This window comes from Scyliorhinus canicula, chromosome 8, assembly GCF_902713615.1.
Source record: "Scyliorhinus canicula chromosome 8, sScyCan1.1, whole genome shotgun sequence".
In the NCBI taxonomy this organism is placed as follows: Eukaryota; Metazoa; Chordata; class Chondrichthyes; order Carcharhiniformes; family Scyliorhinidae; genus Scyliorhinus; species Scyliorhinus canicula.
In genome coordinates, this window is record NC_052153.1 from 177,506,727 (window position 1) to 177,527,945 (window position 21,219).

The 21,219-nt window shown below is 48.4% G+C and overlaps 1 protein-coding gene across 6 annotated transcripts in view; it reads right to left on the reverse strand.

Annotated features, from left to right (window-relative positions):
- wdr17 (WD repeat domain 17) overlaps positions 1 to 21,219 on the reverse strand; it is a 233,209-nt gene that overhangs the window by 208,365 nt on the left and 3,625 nt on the right. For 5 of the 6 annotated variants that reach the window (XR_005461662.1, XM_038805765.1, XM_038805764.1 and 2 more), the window contains exon 2: positions 15,893 to 16,027. The gene's annotated coding sequence lies outside the window, so the exon portion shown is untranslated. Of the gene's footprint in view, positions 1 to 15,892; positions 16,059 to 21,219 lie in introns of those variants that run through there. The other variant, XM_038805767.1, reaches the window with a different exon arrangement.

A 21,219-nucleotide genomic window follows, 5' to 3' on the forward strand; every position in this document is an offset into this window, starting at 1 on the left:
CCCAGGAGGTGAGGCCTACGTTGTGGACAGGGCCTGCACAATGCCTTTAACAGATTGTGGAATCTCTCGTTGCGTGGAGCTTAAATTGGCCTTGAAATTCCACCATTGTTTGGGCTGATTATGGACCAATTTTGACTGAAGTGTGCCAAAACAAAGCCAGCACAATCGAGCAGAAACACTGGGCCGCTAGACCAAATATGCATAAATTATAGATTGATGATTTGCAAATTAGATTTTCATGCAAAATGAAGATGTAAGACACAGGGCAGAATTCTCCCGAACCATGGTGCGTCGGAAAACCCGTCAGATGCTGACATGAAACTTATTTGCGTACATTAATGAGATGCAAACGAAGGCCAACCCTCCCCCCCACACCCCCATACCAGATTCTCCATGATGCCAGCGGGAAAACACGTTCAGAATGACGTGGCCTGCAGATGTCAGGATTGGTCTGAACAATGCCAGGGGCAGCCTCCCAATTTCAGGATAGAGACCACCCACAATTCTGAACCCTGGAATATCACAGCAGTGGGTGGGAGGAGCATCTGCAGATGGACCTTCCAGGTTTTAAAAATAAATTTAGAGTAGCCAATTCATTTTTTTCCAATTAAGGGGCAATTGAGCGCGGCCAATCCACCTACCCTGCATATCCTTGGGTGGTGGGGGCAAAACCAACGCAAACACGGGGAAAAGGTGTAAACTCCACACGGACAGTGACCCAGAGCCGGGATCGAACCTGGGACCTCAGCGCCGTAAGGCAGCAGTGCTAACCATTGTGCCACCGTGCTGGGTACCTTCCAGGTTAACTGTCCTGGGGGTGGTCCTTCTTCCAGCTTCAGATGTTCCACGAGATCTATCCTTGTTCTGAGGAGGTCCATCCTCCAGTCTCAAGAGTGTCCCTCGAGATCTAGCCTCATTTTGGTGTGGTTCACCTTCTTTCTTCAATCGTGGGTCAGTGATGTTGGGCGCATTTTCAACTTGGCACCCGGACACAATGGCGGACTTCGCGCCATCCAGGCTCGTCCTGTCACGGATACACGTAAAACACCCAGGTACGTTAATGAAGTGTGGGCCAGACGTTTTGGCAGGTTTTCCTTCCAGCCACCACAATGGGAAACGCTCCATGTTCCTACCTCCGCCACAGGATTTGTCTCAAAATAGGAGAATTCTGTCCAATAGATTCAGTGCTTTCCTTGAGCCTCAATTGTTTGCGCTGATTTTTTTGCTCACTTTGTGTTACTGCCAATACTGATTGGATTCACAGGGCTCTAACTCTCTGACTGGAAGATCAGCGCAACTTGCCATTTACGCTGTTCCCGGACATTCTTGGCCATGTCTCCATCTATAAGTTTGTTGATGACATGGCCTAGTGGGTCGGACCTCGAAAAACAATGAGTCAGAGGGACATAGAGAATCTTGTGGCATGGTGTAACAACAACAATCTCTCCCTCAAAGTTAGCAAAACTAAGCAGCTAGTCATTGACTTCAGGAAGCAAAGTGTCTGCATCAATGGTGCCGAGGTGGAGATGGTTAACAGCTTCAGATTCCTAGGTGTGCACATCACCAACAATCTGTCCTGGTCCACCCACGTCGACACTACAACCTAGAAAGCACAACACTGCACATACATCCTCAGGAAATTCAGCATGCCCACATTGGCTCTTACCAACGTTTACAGATGCACCATAGAAAGCATCCTATCTGGCTGCATCACAGCCTGGTATGGCAACTGCTCGGCACAAGACCGTAACAAACAACAGAGTCGTGAACACAGCACAGTCCAGCACAGTCCCATCCATTAACTCTGTGTACACCTCCCGCTGCCTTGGGAAAGCATAATCAATCCCCTCCCAAAGGGTTATTCTCTCTTCCAACCTCTCCCGTCGGTCAGGAGATACAAAAGTCTGAGAACACGCACTAACAGATTCAAAACAGATTCCTCTCCGCTGTTACCAGACTCCTGAATGACCCTCGATTGGACATAACTGATCTCTTCACACATCTTCTCTACTGAGTAGTACTGCACCCCATATGCTCACCCGATGTCTGTTTCTATGTATTTACATTGTGTATTTATCGTATGTCCTATGTTTCCCATGTATAGAACGATGTGTCTGGACTATACTCTCAGCAGAACAATACTTTTCACTGTACCTCACTTCCTAAAGGACTCTCTTATGGACTGATCTGATTAATACTACACTCCTGTATGCTTTACAGCAGCACGGTAGCATGGTGGTTAGCACAATTGCTTCACAGCTCCAGGGTCCCAGGTTCGATTCCCGGCTTGGTTCACTGTCTGTGCGGAGTCTGCACGTTCTCCCCTCGTGTGCGTGGGTTTCCTCCGGGAGCTCCGGCTTCCTCCCACGGTCCAAAGATGTGCAGGTTAGGTGGATTGGTCATGCTAAAATTGCCCTTAGTGTCCAAAAATTGCCCTGAGTGTTGGGTCGGGTGACTGGGTTATGGGGATAGGGTGGAGGTGTGGGATTGGTTAGGGTGCTCTTTCAAAGAGCCGGTGCAGACTCGATGGGCCGAATGGCCTCCTTCTGTAAATTCTATGATTCACTCGATGTCGGCGTCTATGTATTTAAATTGTGTACCTTGTGTTGCCCTATTACGTATTTTCTTTCCATGTACTAAATGAGCTGTTTGAGCTGCTCGCAGAAAAATACTTTTCACTATCCCTCGCTACACCTGACAATAAACAAATTCAACAAATCCAATCCAAATGACTTGGAAGCTGGCTGTGGACACGAGGAACACCGTTTGGTCAGCATTGAGAATGATTACGGCTGCATGTGTACAACAGCCAAGTAAACATAAGCAGGAAGAGAAAGGAGTCGAACACAATAGAACGCTATAGCTAAGAAGCAATCATCCAGCTCTTTTGGAAAGGTCGTGCAGGTGCAGATTTAAGCTCAGCAGCTAATTCTTAACTGACCTAATGTCAGGAACTGCGGCAAAAGATTATAATTACTGCTTCACTAGTAGCTGTGAAAATAACAGCAGCTATTGTTCAATTGCACTGACTTGTTGAAGGTATGTTGCAGGCATGTCACATTGCACGTGCAACACTTTGCAGACTTCAGGCACTGGTATGATGTTTCCAGGGGTGCCAGGTACTATCAAATGTATATTTACATGAACACTCTCGCAGTACAAAAGGAAGGTTTCAGATGATTTGTGTGGAGCCAGGTGAAGAATGAAGAGGAATGACTTAATGCCTCTTTCCCACTGTTGCTATGAGAGCCACAATCATTCCCCAGGCTGACCTGGGGTTTGCCTCACGACCCTGTCCCATCCAGTGTCAGCCGATGTTCCAAAAGAGAAGCCAAGAGCTTTACCACCTGGCTCTGCAAAGGCAACCTGTGTTTCTGCTGAGCTGTTCCCCCGACCGCCCGAACCCCCACCAATCTCTCCCTGCTCCCCATCCACAACTAGAGACCCTCAACCCTGGACTGATATACCTCCAGCTCAGGGACTGGTCTGTGCAAGAAAGGTCTTCCTCACATCCTCTATAGCTCTATACTATAGCTGGTTTAGCTATTGGGCTGGTTTAGCACAGTGAGTTAAACAGCTGGCTTGTAATGCCAGCAGGGCGGGTTCAATTCCTGTACCGGTCTCCCCGAACAGGCGCCGGAATGTGGCGACTAGGGGCTTTTCACAGTAACTTTATTTAAGCCAACGTGTGACAATAAGTGATTATTATTATTATACCAAAATCTTAAATTTCTGTTCCTTCATCCATTATCTATCAGCTAATTTGTTTAAACCAGTCATGATCTTGCACACCTCAATCAGGTCTCCCAGAAAACTCATTCCCGTCTCCCATCAGTAACACAAAATGTAAGTGAATCATTCCCGAACACTCAAGAGAATCATTCTTCTGACCATGTGACGCAAATATGACAGAACCTGGGACATTGGGTTTCGTGCTACGGATACCCACAATTTATGAGCATGAGAACATGAGAAATAGGAACAGGAATAAACCAAATAGTGCATTGAACCTGTTCCGCCATTCAATACCATTAGGGCTCATCTTGGATTGGATTGGATTTGTTTATTGTCACGTGTACCGAGGTACAGTGAAAAGTATTTTTCTGCAAGCAGCTCAACAGATCATTCAGTACATGGGAAGAAAAGGGAATTAAACAGAATTCAAGAAAATACATGAGAATACATAATAGGGCAACACAATATATACAATGTACTACATAAGCATCGGCATCGGATGAAGCAGACATGGGTGTAGTGTTAATGAGGTCAGTCCATAAGAGGGTCATTTAGGAGTCTGGTGACAGTGGGGAAGAAGCTGTTTTTGAGTCTGTTCATCCGTGTTCTCAGACTTCTGAATCTCCTGCCCGATGGAAGAAGTTGGAAAAGTGAGTAAGCCGGGTGGGAGGGATCCTTGATTATGCTGCCTGCTTTCCCCCGGCAGCGGGAGGTGTAGATGGAATCAATGGATGGGAGGCAGGTTCGTGTGATGGACTGGGCGGTATTCACGACTCTCTGAAGTTCCTTGCGGTCCTGGGCCGAGCAGTTGCCATACCAGGCTGTGATGCAGCCCGATAGGATGCTCTCTATAGTGCATCTGTAAAAGTTGGTAAGGGTTAATGTAGACATGCCAAATTTCCTTAGTTTCCTGAGGAAGTAAAGGCGCTGTTGTGCTTTCTTGGTGATAGCGTCGACATGAGTGGACCAGGATAGATTTTTGGTGATGTGCACCCCTAGGAATTTGAAACTGCTCACCATCTCTACCTCAGCTCCATTGATGCTGACAGGGGTGTGTACAGTACTTTGCTTCCTGAAGTCGATGACCAGCTCTTTAGTTTTGCTGGCATTAAGGGCATCTTTGGCTTCAACTCCACTTTCCCGCCCATTCCTTACATCCCTTGATTTCTGAAGAGACCAAAAATCTGTCGTTCCCAGACTTAAATATATTCAGTGGTGAAGCACCCATAATGCTCTGTTGTAGAAAATCTCAAAGATTGACCAACCTTTTGAATGAAGAAATTTCTCCTCTTGTCCAAACGACCAACTCCTTATCTCGAGACTGTGTTCTGAATTTACCAGCCAGTGGAAACAACCTTTCAGTTTTGACCCTGTCCAGCCCCTTCAGAACCTTGAATGTTTCAATGAAGTCGCCTCACATTGTTTGAAACTCCAGAGAACACTGACCCAATTTACTCAGCCTCTCATTACGGGGATTCTCTCGAATCCCAGGCAAGTCAATTTGGTGCCTCCAAGGCCAATATATCCTTCCTTAAATATGGAGACCAAGGATAGCATGTTCGGTACTTCCTGCAAGAAGGATCTTACATTCCCGTCCCTCGTGGTGAATTCCTCGCTGGGGGGGGAATCGGCAGGCCACTCAAAACACAGTGGACCTCGCAGGGACTGGAAGATCAATGGCCAATGGAGAGCCACATCCACCGTTAGAAAACATGTCATGGGGTGGTGGCGGGGTTGGGGGGAACTGCACTCATATGTAGTCTCATAAATCTCTGTACAATCGTAGCAAGACGTCTTTATACTTGTATTCCAATCCCCTTGCAATGAAGGCCAAAGTGCCATTTGCCTAATTGCTGACTGTACCGGGATGCTCACTTTCTTTGTTCCTCATACGAGTACACCCAAGTCCCCCTGGGCATCAATATTTTCACGTTTCATGACTTTTAATAAAATATTCTGCTCTTATATGATCAAAGTGAATCATCTCACATTTCCACACGTCATATCTGCCATCTTGTTTTCCACTCACTAAACCAGCTTATATCTCTTTGCAACCTGTCTGTGTCCTCTTCACAGTTTGCATTCCCACATAGCTTTGTATCATCAGTGAAGTTAAATGCATTACTCTGTGTCTCTGTGTCCAAATCATTAATATAGATTATTATACGGTAGCACAGGTTGATAGCACTGTAGCTTCACAGCGCCAGGGTCCCAGGTTCGATCCACCTGCCATCGAGAAATCCGCCGCCGTGAGTGCGCAGCCAGCGAAGCAGGGGATCCAGCCAAAGGAGAATCCCGCCCCATGAATTTCCTCAGAGCTACACCAGGAATAAAGGGAGGCCACTCAATCCCTTGTATCCATTCTATCGTTCAATAAGCTTTGACCTTCCCACCGGTAGGACAATCTGGCCAAAAGACTATTGTGGGCAGCACGGTAGCATAGTGGTTAGCACAGTTGCTTCACAGCTCCAGGGTCCCAGGTTCGATTCCTGGCTTGGGTCACTGTCTGTGCGGAGTCTGCACGTTCTCCCTGTGTCTGCGGGGTTTCCTCCGGGTGCTCCGGTTTCCTCCCCCAGTCCAAAGACGTGCAGATTAGGTGAATTGGCCATGATAAATTGCCCTTAGTGGCCAAATAGGTTAGGAGGGGTTATTGGGGTACAGGGATAGGGTGGAAGTGAGGGCTTAAATGGGTCGGTGCAGACTAGATGGGCCGAATGGCCTCCTTCTGCACTGTATGTTCTATGTTCTAAACAGCTATGGTTATCAGGCTGATCTTTGTGACACTGCACGAGTTACAGTCTGCAAGCTTGACAATGTCACAGTTACCTTCTCCTTTTTCATGTGGTTGTATCCCTACTCTTTGTTTGCTGTCCGATAACCAATCCGCTATCCATGCTAATATGTTATCCCCAACTCCCGGGTTCTTTATCTTGCATATTAACCATTTGTATGCACCTTCTTGGAACGTCTTTTGGAAATTCAAGCCAATGACATCTACTGTTTCCCCTACTCATTACATCCTCAAAAATCTTCTATAAATTTCTTAAACGCATTTTATTTTTCATAAAGTCATTTTAGCTCTTTCTGATCACACTTTGATTTTCCAAGTGCATTTCCAAGTGACTTGCTTAATGATTGATTCCCGCACTTTCCCAATAACTGATGGTCATGTGCACTAGCTTGTAGATCCTTGTTTTCTGGTAACCTTTACCCATCATTAACATCTTTCAGAGGGCAACTGTTTAATAATCTTTATTAGTGTCACAAGTAGGCTTACATTAACACTGCAATGAAGTTATTGTGAAATTCCCCTGGCCGCCACACTCCGGCGTCTGTCCGGGTACACTGAGGGAGAATTCAGAATGTCCAAATCACCTAACAAGCATGTCTTTTGGGATTTGGGAGAGGATACCCGTGCAACTCACGCACAGAGTGACCCAAGCCGGGAATCAAACCCAGGTCCCTGGCGCTGTGAAGGATACAGCAGGGCATGGATTTTATTCTGTAACCAAGTTTAAATTAAAAGGTTTGGTTTGAATTTCTGTTGGGAAATTAACAATCAAGGTAATTGGGGGAAACAAAGACAAATTGCTTGAAAAGAAGCTTACTTGATGACTTTATCACAGATCATAGAATTTACAGTGCAGAAGGAGGCCATTTGGCCCATCGTGTCTGCACCTGCCCTTGGAAAGAGCACCCTACCCAAGCCCACACCTTCACCCTATCCCTGTACCACAGTAACCCTACCAAACCTTTTTTTGGACATTAAAGGCAAATTAGCATGGGTAATCCACCTAACCTGCGCATTTTTGGACTGTGGGAGGAAACTGGAGCACTTGGAGGAAACCCACACAGACACGAGGAGAATATGCAGACTCTGCACAGACAGTGACCCAAGCCGGGAATCAAACCTCGGACCCTGGAGCTGTGATGCAACTGTGCTAACCACTGTGCTACCATGCTGCCCCATGTGACTTTAATGGTGTGGCGAAGACTGAACTCCAGTGTTTTCTGCTTTGAAGGAGTAGTTAACAGTATTAAGTTCAATAATCTGAATTTAGGAAGACCTTGGGCTGGATTGTCCGATCGCCGAAGCCGAAATCGCATTCAGCGATTGGTCGGAGAATCGGAGTACCCAACCAAATCAGGGGCGGCGTCAGGACATTGCCTGAGGCCCGCCCCCGATGCTCCGCCCCCGACCGGCCAAATTCCCGACGGTGTCAGTCGCTTGTGGTCTCATCCATCGGGAACACAGTGTGGCGGCTGCGGACCCCGCAGGCGGGGTGGGGGAGGGGGGGGCTTTATTCGGGGTTTGGGGCACTGTGAGGGACTGGTCCAAGTTGCGCGAGTCGGTAAAGGGGGTGGGCACTATTGCACGGGTGGGGTCCACGAGCGGCCTCCGCCATGTAGCACGGCGTGGCGCTGTAGGCCGCCACCGTGCGCATGTGCTGTCACGGACCCGGCATTTCTCCAGGCCATATTGGCAGCTAGAGCCGGGTGCTCTACGCTGCCGGCATGCTAGCCCCCAGCCAAACAGGGAATCGGTAGCCGCTTCACGCCAATTTATCTGGCATAAAACGCCACCATTCCCACGCCGGCCTGGGTCATAACCCCAGAATCAGAGAACAAAGAAAAGTACAGCACAGGAACAGGCCCTTCGACCCTCCAAGCCTGTGCCGAGAATCCAGCCCCTTGTGTTTAAAAACACCGTGTATGTATTGCTTTAATTGATTTGAACCAGAGGGGAACTTTATTTTCTCATATGAAAGGAAGAAATCTTAGCTTCTAATCTTAATAGTTTTAGTGTGGTGCTTGAGTTAAAATATGTAGACAGAAAGAATGTGACTTTATTTATGGCTTCTTTTGTATCTGGAAGAAATAGACCTGTGCCTCAATTTACGACACATGAAGCAGGGGTAAAGGGATGAACATTGTCTTCAGTCTATATGGCTCTAGTTACAGAGGTGGGGGTGACACAAGATGTCTTGTAGTCAAGAAAAAGGGGTGAATTTGGAATATCTCCAAATGAGGAAGTGCTGAATAATGAGTACTGAGGGATAAAAGTTGAGAAACCGCGGTCGTTGCTGACCAGTGATACCATGGCTTCCAGGGTATGATTCATCTGGACCCAGTTCAACATCACTTCAAAGATAAAGAAGAATTAGACACCTCTTCTGCTGGCAACACCAAGAGTTCCTCGGTACTTGGATGTGAAACTTCTATGTTGTCTTCACTGCTTCTTGTTAAGTAAATATAAAATCTTGCTGAATAAGTTCTACTTGATTCAAATATACTTGTTATTCATACCTTGTAAGTGAAACAGAACTGAGGGCCCTAATACTCAAAAGTAAGAATTTGGACCTTAAGAGTTTGTTTTAATTAGAAGGGTTTTATACGTTGTATCCCTTTATCTTACACCGGTCTGTAGCTCCTTGTTTTCTGGTAACAGTTATCCATCTTTAATGGCTGTCTGAGGGGAAATGCTGGAATCTATTATTAAGGAGGTTACAGCAGGGCACTTAGTAATTTTATGCAATCAGACAGAGTCAAAGTGGATTGTGAATGCTTGACTAATTTATTGGAGTTCTTTGGAGAAGCAACAAGCGACGCAGATAAAGAGGAACCTGCACATGTGTAATTCAATCTCAAGCAGCTTTTTGGCAATGTGCCACAGTAAAAGGTTCTCAGAAAAAAAATAAGAGCTCAGGGGGAATGGATTTGCATGGATAGACAATTGGTAACTGATTAGTAGGGGTCTGAGGGAAAAGACAGGAGAATGAGAAACATATCAGCCATGATTGAATGGCAGTGCAGACTTGATGGGCTGAACGGTCTAATTCTGCTCCTATATCTTATGGTCTACGTGAAAAAGAAATAGGGAGTATGCATAAATGGGTCATTTTCGGGTTCACAAGTTGTAATAAGTGGTGTACCACAGAGATCAGTGCTGGGTCCTCAACAATTTAAAATATAGAACATAGAACATAGAACGATACAGCGCAGTACAGGCCCTTCGGCCCTCGATGTTGCACCGACATGGAAAAAATCTAAAGGCCATCTAACCTACACTATGCCCTTATCATCCATATGCTTATCCAATAAATTTTTAAATGCCCTCAATGTTGGCGAGTTCACTACTGTTGCAGGTAGGGCATTCCACGGCCTCACCACTCTTTGCGTAAAAAACCCACCTCTGACCTCTGTCCTATATCTATTACCCCTCAATTTAAGGCTATGTCCCCTCGTGCTAGCCACCTCCATCCGCGTGAGAAGGCTCTCGCTGTCCACCCTATCTAACCCTCTGATCATTTTGTATGCCTCTATTAAGTCACCTCTTAACCTTCTTCTCTCTAACGAAAACAACCTCAAGTCCATCAGCCTTTCCTCATAAGATTTTCCCTCCATACCAGGCAACATCCTGGTAAATCTCCTCTGCACCCGTTCCAAAGCTTCCACGTCCTTCCTATAATGAGGCGACCAGAACTGTACGCAATACTCCAAATGCGGCCATACTAGAGTTTTGTACAACTGCAACATGACCTCATGGCTCCGGAACTCAATCCCTCTACCAATAAAGGCCAACACACCATAGGCCTTCTTCACAACCCTATCAACCTGGGTGGCAACTTTCAGGGATCTATGTACATGGACACCGAGATCCCTCTGCTCATCCACACTACCAAGAATTTTACCATTAGCCAAATATTCTGCATTTCTGTTATTCTTTCCAAAGTGAATCACCTCACACTTCTCCACATTAAACTCCATTTGCCACCTCTCAGCCCAGCTCTGCAGCTTATCTATGTCCCTCTGTAACCTGCAACATCCTTCCGCACTGTCTACAACTCCACCGACTTTAGTGTCGTCTGCAAATTTACTCATCCATCCTTCTGTGCCCTCCTCTAGGTCATTTATAAAAATGACAAACAGCAACGGCCCCAGAACAGATCCTTGTGGTACGCCACTCGTAACTGAACTCCATTCTGAACATTTCCCATCAACTACCACTCTCTGTCTTCTTTCAACTAGCCAATTTCTGATCCATATCTCTAAATCACCCTCAATCCCCAGTCTCCGTATTTTCTGCAATAGCCGACCGTGGGGAACCTTATCAAACGCTTTACTGAAATCCATATACACCACATCAACTGCTCTACCCTCGTCTACCTGTTCAGTCACCTTCTCAAAGAACTCGATAAGGTTTGTGAGGCATGACCTACCCTTCACAAAACCATGCTGACTGTCCCTAATCATATTATTCCTATCTAGATGATTATAAATCGTATCTTTTACAATCCTCTCCAAGACTTTACCCACCACAGACGTTAGGCTCACCGGCCTATAGTTACCGGGGTTATCTCTACTCCCCTTCTTGAACAAAGGGACCACATTTGCTATCCTCCAGTCCTCTGGCACTATTCCTGTAGCCAATGATGACCTAAAAATCAAAGCCAAAGGCTCAGCAATCTCTTCCCTGGCTTCCCAGAGAATCCTAGGATAAATCCCATCCGGCCCCGGGGACTTATCTATTTTCACCTTGTCCAGAATTGCCAACACTTCTTCCCTACGCACCTCAATGCCATCTATTCTAATAGCCTGGGTCTCAGCATTCTCCTCCACAATATTATCTTTTTCTTGAGTGAATACTGACAAAAAGTATTCATTTAGTATCTTGCTTATCTCCTCAGCCTCCACACACAACTTCCCACCACTGTCCTTGACTGGCCCTACTCTTACCCTAGTCATTCTTTTATTCCTGACATACCTATAGAAAGCTTTTGGGTTTTCCTTGATCCTACCTGCCAAAGACTTCTCATGTCCCCTCCTTGCTCGTCTCAGCTCTCTCTTTAGATCCTTCCTCGCTTCCTTGTAACTATCAAGCGCCCCAACTGAAACTTCACGCCTCATCTTCACATAGGCCTCCTTCTTCCTCTTAACAAGAGATTCCACTTCTTTGGTAAACCACGGTTCCCTCGCTCGACCCCTTCCTCCCTGCCTGACTGGTACGTACTTATCAAGAACATGCAATAGCTGTTCCTTGAACAAGCTCCACATATCCAGTGTGCCCAACCCTTGCAGCCTACTTCTCCAACCAACACATCCTAAGTCATGTCTAATGGCATCATAATTGCCCTTCCCCCAGCTATAACTCTTGCCCTGCGGGGTATACTTATCCCTTTCCATCACTAACGTAAAGGTCACCGAATTGTGGTCACTGTTTCCAAAGTGCTCACCTACCTCCAGATCTAACACCTGGCCTCGTTCATTACCCAAAACCAAATCCAATGTGGCCTCGCCTCTTGTTGGCCTGTCAACATATTGTGTCAGGAAACCCTCCTGCACACATTGTACAAAGAATGACCCATCTAATGTACTCAAACTATATCTTTTCCAGTCAATATTTGGAAAGTTAAAGTCTCCCATAACAACTACCCTGTTACTTTCGCTCTTTTCCAGAATCATCTTCGCCATCCTTTCCTCTACATCCCTAGAACTATTAGGTGGCCTATAGAAAACTCCCAACAGGGTGACCTCTCCTTTCCTGTTTCTAACCTCAGCCCATACTACCTCAGAAGAAGAGTCCCCATCTAGCATCCTTTCCGCCACCGTAATACTGTCCTTGACTAGCAGCGCCACACCTCCCCCTCTTTTGCCCCCTTCTCTGAGCTTACTAAAACACCTAAACCCCGGAACCTGCAACAACCATTCCTGTCCCTGCTCTATCCATGTCTCTGAAATTCATTTAGTATCTCATTTAGATATACATCAATAACTTGGATGGAGGAACTAAATGTATTTTTACTGATGGCAAAAAGGTGGTTTATAAAACCAAAAGATGCTCTGCAGAAGGGCCACACAGACTCAAAACGTTAACTCTATTTTCTCTCTCCGCAGATACAGCCAGACCTGCAGGGTTTGTTTCCAGCATTTTCTGTTTTTGTTTCAGATTTCAGCATCCACAATATTTTGCTTTTATTTTAAGGTAAGGGAAAGTAAGTTGTGAAGAGGACATTAAGGAGCCTATCAAGAGATAAGTGACTGGGCAACAATTTGGCAGATGGCGTACAGTTGAGAAAGTGTGAACTTTTCCACTTTGGCAGGAAGAATTTTGGCAGGAAGCATTTTGTTTATTCAGTCATGGGACGTGGGCATCACGGGCTCGGCCAGCTTTATTGCCCATCCCCAATTGCCCTCGGGAAGGTGGTGGTGAGTTGCCTTCTTGAACCGCAGCAGTCCATGTGGTGTAGGTACACCCACAGTGCTGATAGGCAGAGAGTTCCGGAATTTTGACTCTGTGACAGGGAAGGAACGGTGACATAGTTTCAGCTCAGGATGGTACGTGACTTGGGGAGAATTTGCAGGTGGTGGTGTTTCCATGTCCTTGTCCTTCAAGGTGATAGATGGGTTTGGAGGGTGCTATTAAAGGAGCCTTGGTGAGTTCCTGCAGTGTATCGTGTAAATGCAGTGCACTGCTGCTACTGTGTGTCAGTGGTGGAAGGAGTGAAAGTTTAAGGTGGTGGATGTCGGGCCAATCATGTGAGCTGTTTTGTCCTGGATGGTGTTGAGTTACTGGAGTGTTATTGGAGCTGCACTCATCCAGGCAAGTGGAGAGTATTCCATCAGACTCCTGACTTGTATCTTGGAGGTGGTGGATAGGCTTTGGGGAGTCAGGAGGTGAGCAGAGTACCCAGCCTCTGATCTGCCCCTAGAGCCACACTATTTATATGTCTGGTCAATTCAGTTTCTGTTTATGGTAACCTTGAGGATCTTGACAGTGGGGTTGCAGAGATGGTAATAGCTTAGACTGTCAAGGGGAGATGGTAAAATTCTCTCTTGAAGGAGATGGTCATGGCCTAGGACTTGTGTCGTGTGAATGTTAACTGCCACTCATCAGTCCAAGCCTGAATATGGTCAGGTCTCACTGCATGTGGGCCTGGGCTGCTTCAGTGTCTGAGGTGTCATGAATGTTGGTGAACATTGTGCATTCATCCACAAACACCCCCACTTCTGACCTTACGATGGAGGGAAGACCATTGATGAAGCTGTTGAAGTTGGTTGGGCCTCGGGCATTACTCTGTTTCAGCAGCATATGAGCTCAGGCAGGGGCAGAGTCTGGTGATGTTACAGAGGTGGCCTTAATGATGGTTTATACATGTGGTCGGAAACTATTCTCAGTGTCAAATGTGACATCAAGATTGCAAACAGTCTGGTTCAGCTTCATACAGTTGCCAGGGAACGAGATCAAGTGGTGTAGTATGGCTTCAGTCTTCCCAATATTTATTTGGAAGAAAGTTCTGATCAATTACTGATGTCAGATGAGCAGTCTCAATTTAAAGAGAGCGGAGGAGTCAAGCGAGGTGTGGTGAGATAGATCTAGGCCTAAAGATCTTGGTGTGATAAGTGTACTTGTGGAAACTCAATGCATTTTAAGATCACATTATCGCAAGATGTACTGGCAGTTTTAGCAGGCGAGAACAAGACCCGATGGTACTTCAAGTGGCCCAGCCAGATCTAGCAGTGGACAACTAATCCAGTGGTCAGTGACATCATTCATGTCTGCACCCATTGTACTTCAGGGAGAGGAGAAGAGATGGGGGCATTCGAGGAAGAACAGCTGTGAAGGAAGAGAGCAATAGTTCTGGAGCGATGTTATCGTTGGAGGTGAAGGTGAGAGTGCTGCTGACCACATCAGAAATGGTGTGGTGAACCGAGGGCCAAAGGCAGGACACATTTACACAATCTGAGCTGTATCAATACGTTCAAAGCCATTCCAGGCCATTCCTCAGGGTTTATATAAATGATACAAAGTTTCACTACATGTTAAACTTTTCGTAATGCACTCTCAAACATCATAGGCAATGTTACTGGCACAACCTCATGTTTCAATTATCTGTGCTGTCAGTGCAAAGAAGGAAAGACAATCAATTACAGAGCCTCTTTCATGACCTCCCGATATCCCAAAGCGCTTTACAGCCAATGAAATACTGTTGAGATGTGATCAGTGTTGTACTGTAGGAAGCACGGGGGCCAATTTTCACAAGAACCTACAAACAGCAGTCATGTGATACTGATGAAATAATTTCTTTTTGTGGCGGTGAATTTATTCATTCACAGGATGCAGATGTCACCAAAAATTATTGTCCATCCTTAATTGGCCTTGGAACAACTGAGTGGCATGCTAGGCCATTTCAGATAGCAGTTAAACATCAAGCTTGGTACCGCGAGGCTGGAGTCACATATAGAATCCTTACTCTACAGAAACAGGACATTCAGCCCATCGAGCCTGAACCCACCCTCTGGAAGAGCATCCTACCTAGGCTCACTCCCCACCGTATCCCCATAACCCCATGCATTGATCATGGCTAGTCCACCTAACCTACACGTCTTTGGTCTGTGGAAGGAAATCGGAGCACCCAGAGGAAACCCACTCAGACATGGGAAGAGCGTGCAAACTCCACACAGTCACCCAAGGTGAGAATCGAACCCGGGTCCCTGGCGCTGTGAGGCAGGAGTGCTAACCACTGTGCCACCGTGACGCCCACCCTAATAGGGCAGGCCAGGTAAGACAGGGAGATTCCTGACTGCAAACGGGATCGAATGACAATCCAGTCGTTTCATGGCCACTGTTCATGAGACTAGCGTTACATTGCAGAATATTTAACAAACTGAATTTAAACTCGGCAGCTGCTCTGGTGGGATTTTGGAAACCTGCTGAGGGATCATTAGTCCGGGTCTCTGGATTATCAGCCCGGTTACACAACCATTGTACTCGTATATAAAAGCAAATTACTGCGGATGCAGTAAAAACAGAAAATGCTGGACAATCTCAGCAGGTCTGACAGTATCTGTGGAGAGAGAAGGGAGCTAACGTTCGCTCCCTTCTCTCTCCACTATCCTCTTATACCTGCCAGAACACCGGGGATAACCCAGCTTTAAAATAGTGCCATGGGTTCTTTCAAAGCCACCTCAGAGAGCAGGGCAGGATGTTAGATTAAACTCTCACCCAAAAGGCTTTTGTTATTCATATGTTGGCAGTGGGAATAGAACTCACAACCTTCATATCTAGAAGCAATAGGGCAACAAACCAATTCATATCACTATGCTGTTCAGACTTGGTTTACAATGACACGAATACAAAATGGACAAAACACTTTACCTGTGGCACAGCTTTACCGCTCTGGTTAAGACTGAAACTCTGTTGAATATATCTTGCGCCAGCAGAGCGTGGAGCACCAAAGTCTTCAATGGTGTTTATACCGCAGTGATAACAAAGAGCCCCAGTGTTGTCAAGCTGCAGTGAGACATGAGCAAGGATTAGTGTAACGTAGTCAAACTATTAACAGCCCTTTTCAGCTGACCTGCGGTACTTGAAGAGGACTAAGCGAGATCAGCATGATTGAAGGTGAAGGCAGGATGTGCGGGATTATTTTTCTCGCTTCCTCGATGTTCATTGGCAGCTTATCAGCAACTCCCTGCTCGTCAGTTCAAACCTCTTACACAGCGTAACTCCAGAGAGCAGGTCGGAAGGATAATTTCTCCCAACACTGCAACACAGTAGGAACCAGCAATGTTACCTGAAAATGGGTCTCGATTTTAATAGAGCTTAAATTACATCAGATCGCAATGGGGTTCACACTTTCCTCTTCAAGCTCTTGCCACACTATGCGACTGAGTGACCACGAGGCAGACACGTCTGCTCATGCTTCACGTGAAACATGAACTAGCCTGATGCTAAACTGAGATGAATTTAAGTGTTCATTGTCCCTGAACAAGCTTGAAAAACACATAGAGTTGTGTTTTCCACTTGCCTCAACATTCAATGGTTTACGCTGGATGTCTTGGATTCAAATAAATTCAGTAAGAAAGGTGTATTGTTCACCTCATTGCAAATTCAAAGGAACTCTTTTCTGTTATTCCAGCATGTCACACACTGTTGAATCTGGTCAACCTCTTCAAATGAGATGATTGATTTGCACTTGGGACAACTTGAGCCAGGCGGCCATCTTTGAAATCATGCTAAACATGGCCGATGGCACCGGGACAGGAAGTTACAAAAAACACAAATAGGAAGGGAGGTCTCCAATCTGACCTGTAATAACAGGGACTGAACATTCTCAATCTTTCCGGTGTAAAAAGGTAAAGTCACCATAGCCCCGGATGACCAAAGGCTGCTTTCCTCTGTGAGCTGACTGGTGGTGATTTGACCTGAGGATCAGCACACCTTAGGTGAGGGACACGGTTGAGAAGGCGGAGCCTTACAGTGTACTCCAGCCATGGAAGCTAGGCAAGGATGTGGATCACCTGAACCCAGCCTAACACTGGGGATTCTGAGGGCTTGAAAATCGCCAATGCCGGCCCCCCCCCACCCCCCCTTCTGTTTTTCACAGTTAAGGCAAATACACTTGGTAGGGACAAGGCTGGAGATGGAACTGCCGAAATTGAGAGCTACCATGTTCCTTACCCTCTAAGAGAACAGCCATAGAACAACAATCTGTATTTATATTTCGCTTTTAACATAGTAAAATGGCCAAAGATGCTTTGCTTCATTGAAGTGTTATCAATCTCAATTTGATACTGATGCACGATCAATTGCACGAAAGACTCTGATTGGTACAACTGTGGCTTTATTACAGTCAGGTGCGTGGCCTCCTACTGCAGCTGGCAGAATGGCTGATCAGAAGGAGGACATGCATATTTATACGGCTCCTTGTGGGCGGAGCTAGCCGGCAGGGGCTACTGGCGAACCTGTAGTGCAGGTCCTACCTTACATCCCCTAATACAGGTGCACACAGTGGTTCACCACATTCACCCCCTGTTAAAAATGAGTCCAGCAGGGTTGGTGTGGAACTATATACAGTTTTGCAAATAATTTACAGTGGGAGGCGGGGAAAAAAAATGTCCATTTTGATAGTCCGGTGCCCGTCAGAGGTTAAGTCGATCTGGTGCTTTGATGGTTCGCTGGGAGTGACGTAACGGTGGCGGCGATGTCGGTGCTGGCGGTGCTGGTGTCACCGACATCGGTGCTAGCGGTGTTGGTGATGGCCAGCAGTCGGATGACTCCGGGAGCGTGCTGAAATCTTCCTCGTCCTCTTGCGTGGGCAGGAGAAGGAGGGATGGACCTGGTGCGGCTAATGTTGGGAGCGCCAGGAGAGGGTAGGGTGGCGCGTGGGTGGGGGAGTGTGTGGGAGTGGAACCTGAGGGAGCCAGATCCCTGAGGGAGACAGTATCTTGGTGGCCGTCGGGAACTCCATGTAGGCATACTGGGGGAGCAAGTGTACCCTGTCTACCAAGGTGTCCGCCTTGTGGAGTCAGACGTGCCTACGTAGAAGGATCGGTCCTGGAGCTGCAAGCCAAGTCGGGAGTGATATCCCGGATGTGGACTTCCTAGGGAAGATGAAAATACATTCATGGGGTGTATTATTTGTAGCGGTGCACAGTAGTGACCGTATGGAGTGTAGTGCATCAGGGTGGACCTCCTGTCTGCGAGAGGCTGGGATGTTTCTGGACCGTAGGGCCGGCTGGACGGCCCTCAAAACCGTCCTGTTCTCCCTCTCTACCTGCCCGTTTCCCCGGGGGTTGTAGCTGGTCGTTCTGCTGGAGGCGATACCCCTGCTGAGCAGGCACTGACGCAGCTCATCACTCATGAATGAGGATCCCCTGTCACTGTGGATGTAGGCAGGGAAACCGAACAGGGCGAAGATCGTGTTGAGGGCCTTGATGATGGTGGCAGATGTCATATCAGGGCATGGGATGGCGAAGGGGAACCTGGAGTATTCATCGACCACACCGAGGATATATGTGTTGCGGTTGGTGGAGGGGAGGGGCCCTTTGAAATCCACGCTGAGGAGTTCAAAGGGGCGTGAGGCTTTCACCAGGCGCGCGCGGTCTGGCCGGTAGAAGTGCGGCTTGCACTCCACACAGACCTGGCAGTCTCTGGTGACGGCCCGTACTTTCTCGATGGAGTAGGGCAGATTGCGAGCCATGACGGGGTGGTACAGTCGTGTGACCCCTGGGTGACAAAGGCTGTCATGCAGGGCCCGGGGTTGGTCTACTTGTGCGCTGGCACATGTACCTCGGGAAAGGGCGTTGGGGGGCTCGTTGAGTTTGCCGGGGCGATAATAAATCTCGTAATTATAGGTGGAGAGCTCGATCCTCCACCGCAAGATTTTGTCATTTTTGATCTTGCCCCGCTGCGTGTTGTTGAACATGAAGGCTACCGACCGTTGGTCAGTGAGGAGTGTGAATCTCCTTCTGGCCAGGTAATGCCTCCAATGCCGCACAGCCTCAACGAAAGCTTGGGCCTCTTTTTCGACGGATGAGTGCCGATTTTCAGAAGCATGAAGGGTGCAGGAAAAGAATGCCACGGGTCGGCCTGCCTGGTTTAGAGTGGCGGCGAGGGCAATGTCTGAAGCGTCGCTTTCAACTTGAAAGGGGAGTGCCTCGTCTTCTGCATGCATCCCGGCCTTGGCTATGTCTGCTCTGATCTGGGCGAAGGTGTGTTGTGCCTCAGCCACAAGGGGAAATTGAGTGGACTGTATGAGTGGGCGGGCCTTGTCCGCTTAGTTTGGGACCCCAGGCAGCGTTTGAGGGCCTTGGGGCAGTGGGGGAGGGGAAGCTCCATGAGGGGGCGCATGCAGTCGGGATCGGGCCCCAGAAGTCCGTTTTGGACTACATAGCCGAGGATTGCTTGGCGGGTCGTGCGGAACACACACTTCTCCTTGTTGTACGTAAGGTTGAGGAGAACGGCGGTGCGGATGAACTTAGCGAGGTTGGTGTCGTGATCCTGCTGGTCATGGCCGCAGATGGTGACACTGTCGAGGTACGGAAACGTGGCCCGCAAACCATACCGGTCGACCATTCAGTCCATCTCCCTTTGGAAGATCGAGACCCTGTTAGTGATGCCGAAGGGAACCCTAAGAAATTGATAGAGTCGACCGTCCGCCTCGAAGGCAGTGTATGGACGGTCCGATTTAAGAATGGGGAGCTGGTGGTAGGCGGATTTCAGGTCAATTGTTGAGAAGACCCGGTACTGCGCAATCTGGTTGACCATCTCAGATATGTGTGGGAGGGGGTACGCGTCGAGCTGCATGTACTGATTGATGGTCTGGCTGTAGTCCACGACCATTCTGTGTTTCTCCCCCGTTTCTACTCCTCCCACTTGAGCTCTCCAGGGGCTGTTGCTGGCCTCGATGATGCCCTCCTAAAGCAGCCGCTAGACTTCGGACCTGATCAAGGTCTTGTCCTGGGCGCTGTACCGTCTGCTCCTTGTGGCGACAGGCTTGCAATCCGCAGTTAGATTGGCAAAGAGGGAGGGGGGGTCAACCTTGAGGGTCGCGAGGCCGCAAACGGTGAGTGGAGGTAGGGGCCTGCCGAATTTGAGGGTGAGGCTCTGTAGTTTGCATTGGAAATTCAGGCCTAGCAATCGTGCAGCGCAGAGGTTGGGGAGAACGTAGAGGCGGAAACCGCTGAATTCTACGCCCTGGACAGTGAGATTGACCGTGCAGAACCCTCAGATTGGGACGGAGTGGGATCCGGAGGCCAGGGAGATCCGTTGGTTGGTGGGGTGGACCGCGAGGGAGCAGCACCTTACCGTGTCTGGGTGTATGAAGCTTTTAGTGCTCCCAGAGTCCAGCAGGCAAGAGGTCATGTGGCCGCTGATTTTCACCGTCGTCGTAGAGGTGGCCAGGTTGTGAGGACGAGACTGGTCCAGTGTCATCGAGGCGAGCTGCGGGTTGTCGTTCGAGGTTTCAGATGTAGAGCATCGGTGACCCAGATCTGGCGTTCCAGCCCCATGGGGGAGACAAAATGGCGGTGTCCGGGGGTCCTGTAGGGAACAAAATGGCGGCGCCCATGGAGCGCACGTTGTGGGGGCGGAGCAAGATGGCAGCGCCCATGGGCCACACATGGAGTGAGACGGCGGGGGATGGCGGCGCCCACTGGCCGCACCTGGCCCTGGGAGGAGAAGATGGCGCCGCCCACTGGCCGCACGTGGCCCCGGGAGGAGAAGATGGTGGCGGCCATTGTGCGTTCGGCAGGGGGCAGAGGGCGATTGTGGGCGCGATAGGGGCGACTGCGCGGGCCTGGCACACAGCTGCAAAGTCGCTATTTTACTGCAGGACGTGCAAGTGGCGGTGCGGGCCGGGCAGCATTGGCAGGAGTGCTTCTGCTGAATGCAGAAGTAGCAGCGGGGACCCCCGGGATGCGCGGATTGGCGGGCGGCGCAGGCATATTGAGTCGGCAGTGCCCCAGCCGGGGGGGGTTGTTTGCGGGGTCCAGGAGGGGTAGGACAGGTGGGCCGCGCGGCGAACGGGGTAGGCCTGGACGTTTCGAGATGCGACCGTCATGGAGAACGCTAAAGCTTTTGCCTCCGTTAGGTAGAGTGTGGCCCCTTCCAGCAGTCGTTGTCGGATGGGGTCTGATGCAATCCCCATTACGAATGCGTCGCGCATGAGGAGATTGGAATGTTCAGTGGCTGTAATGGCG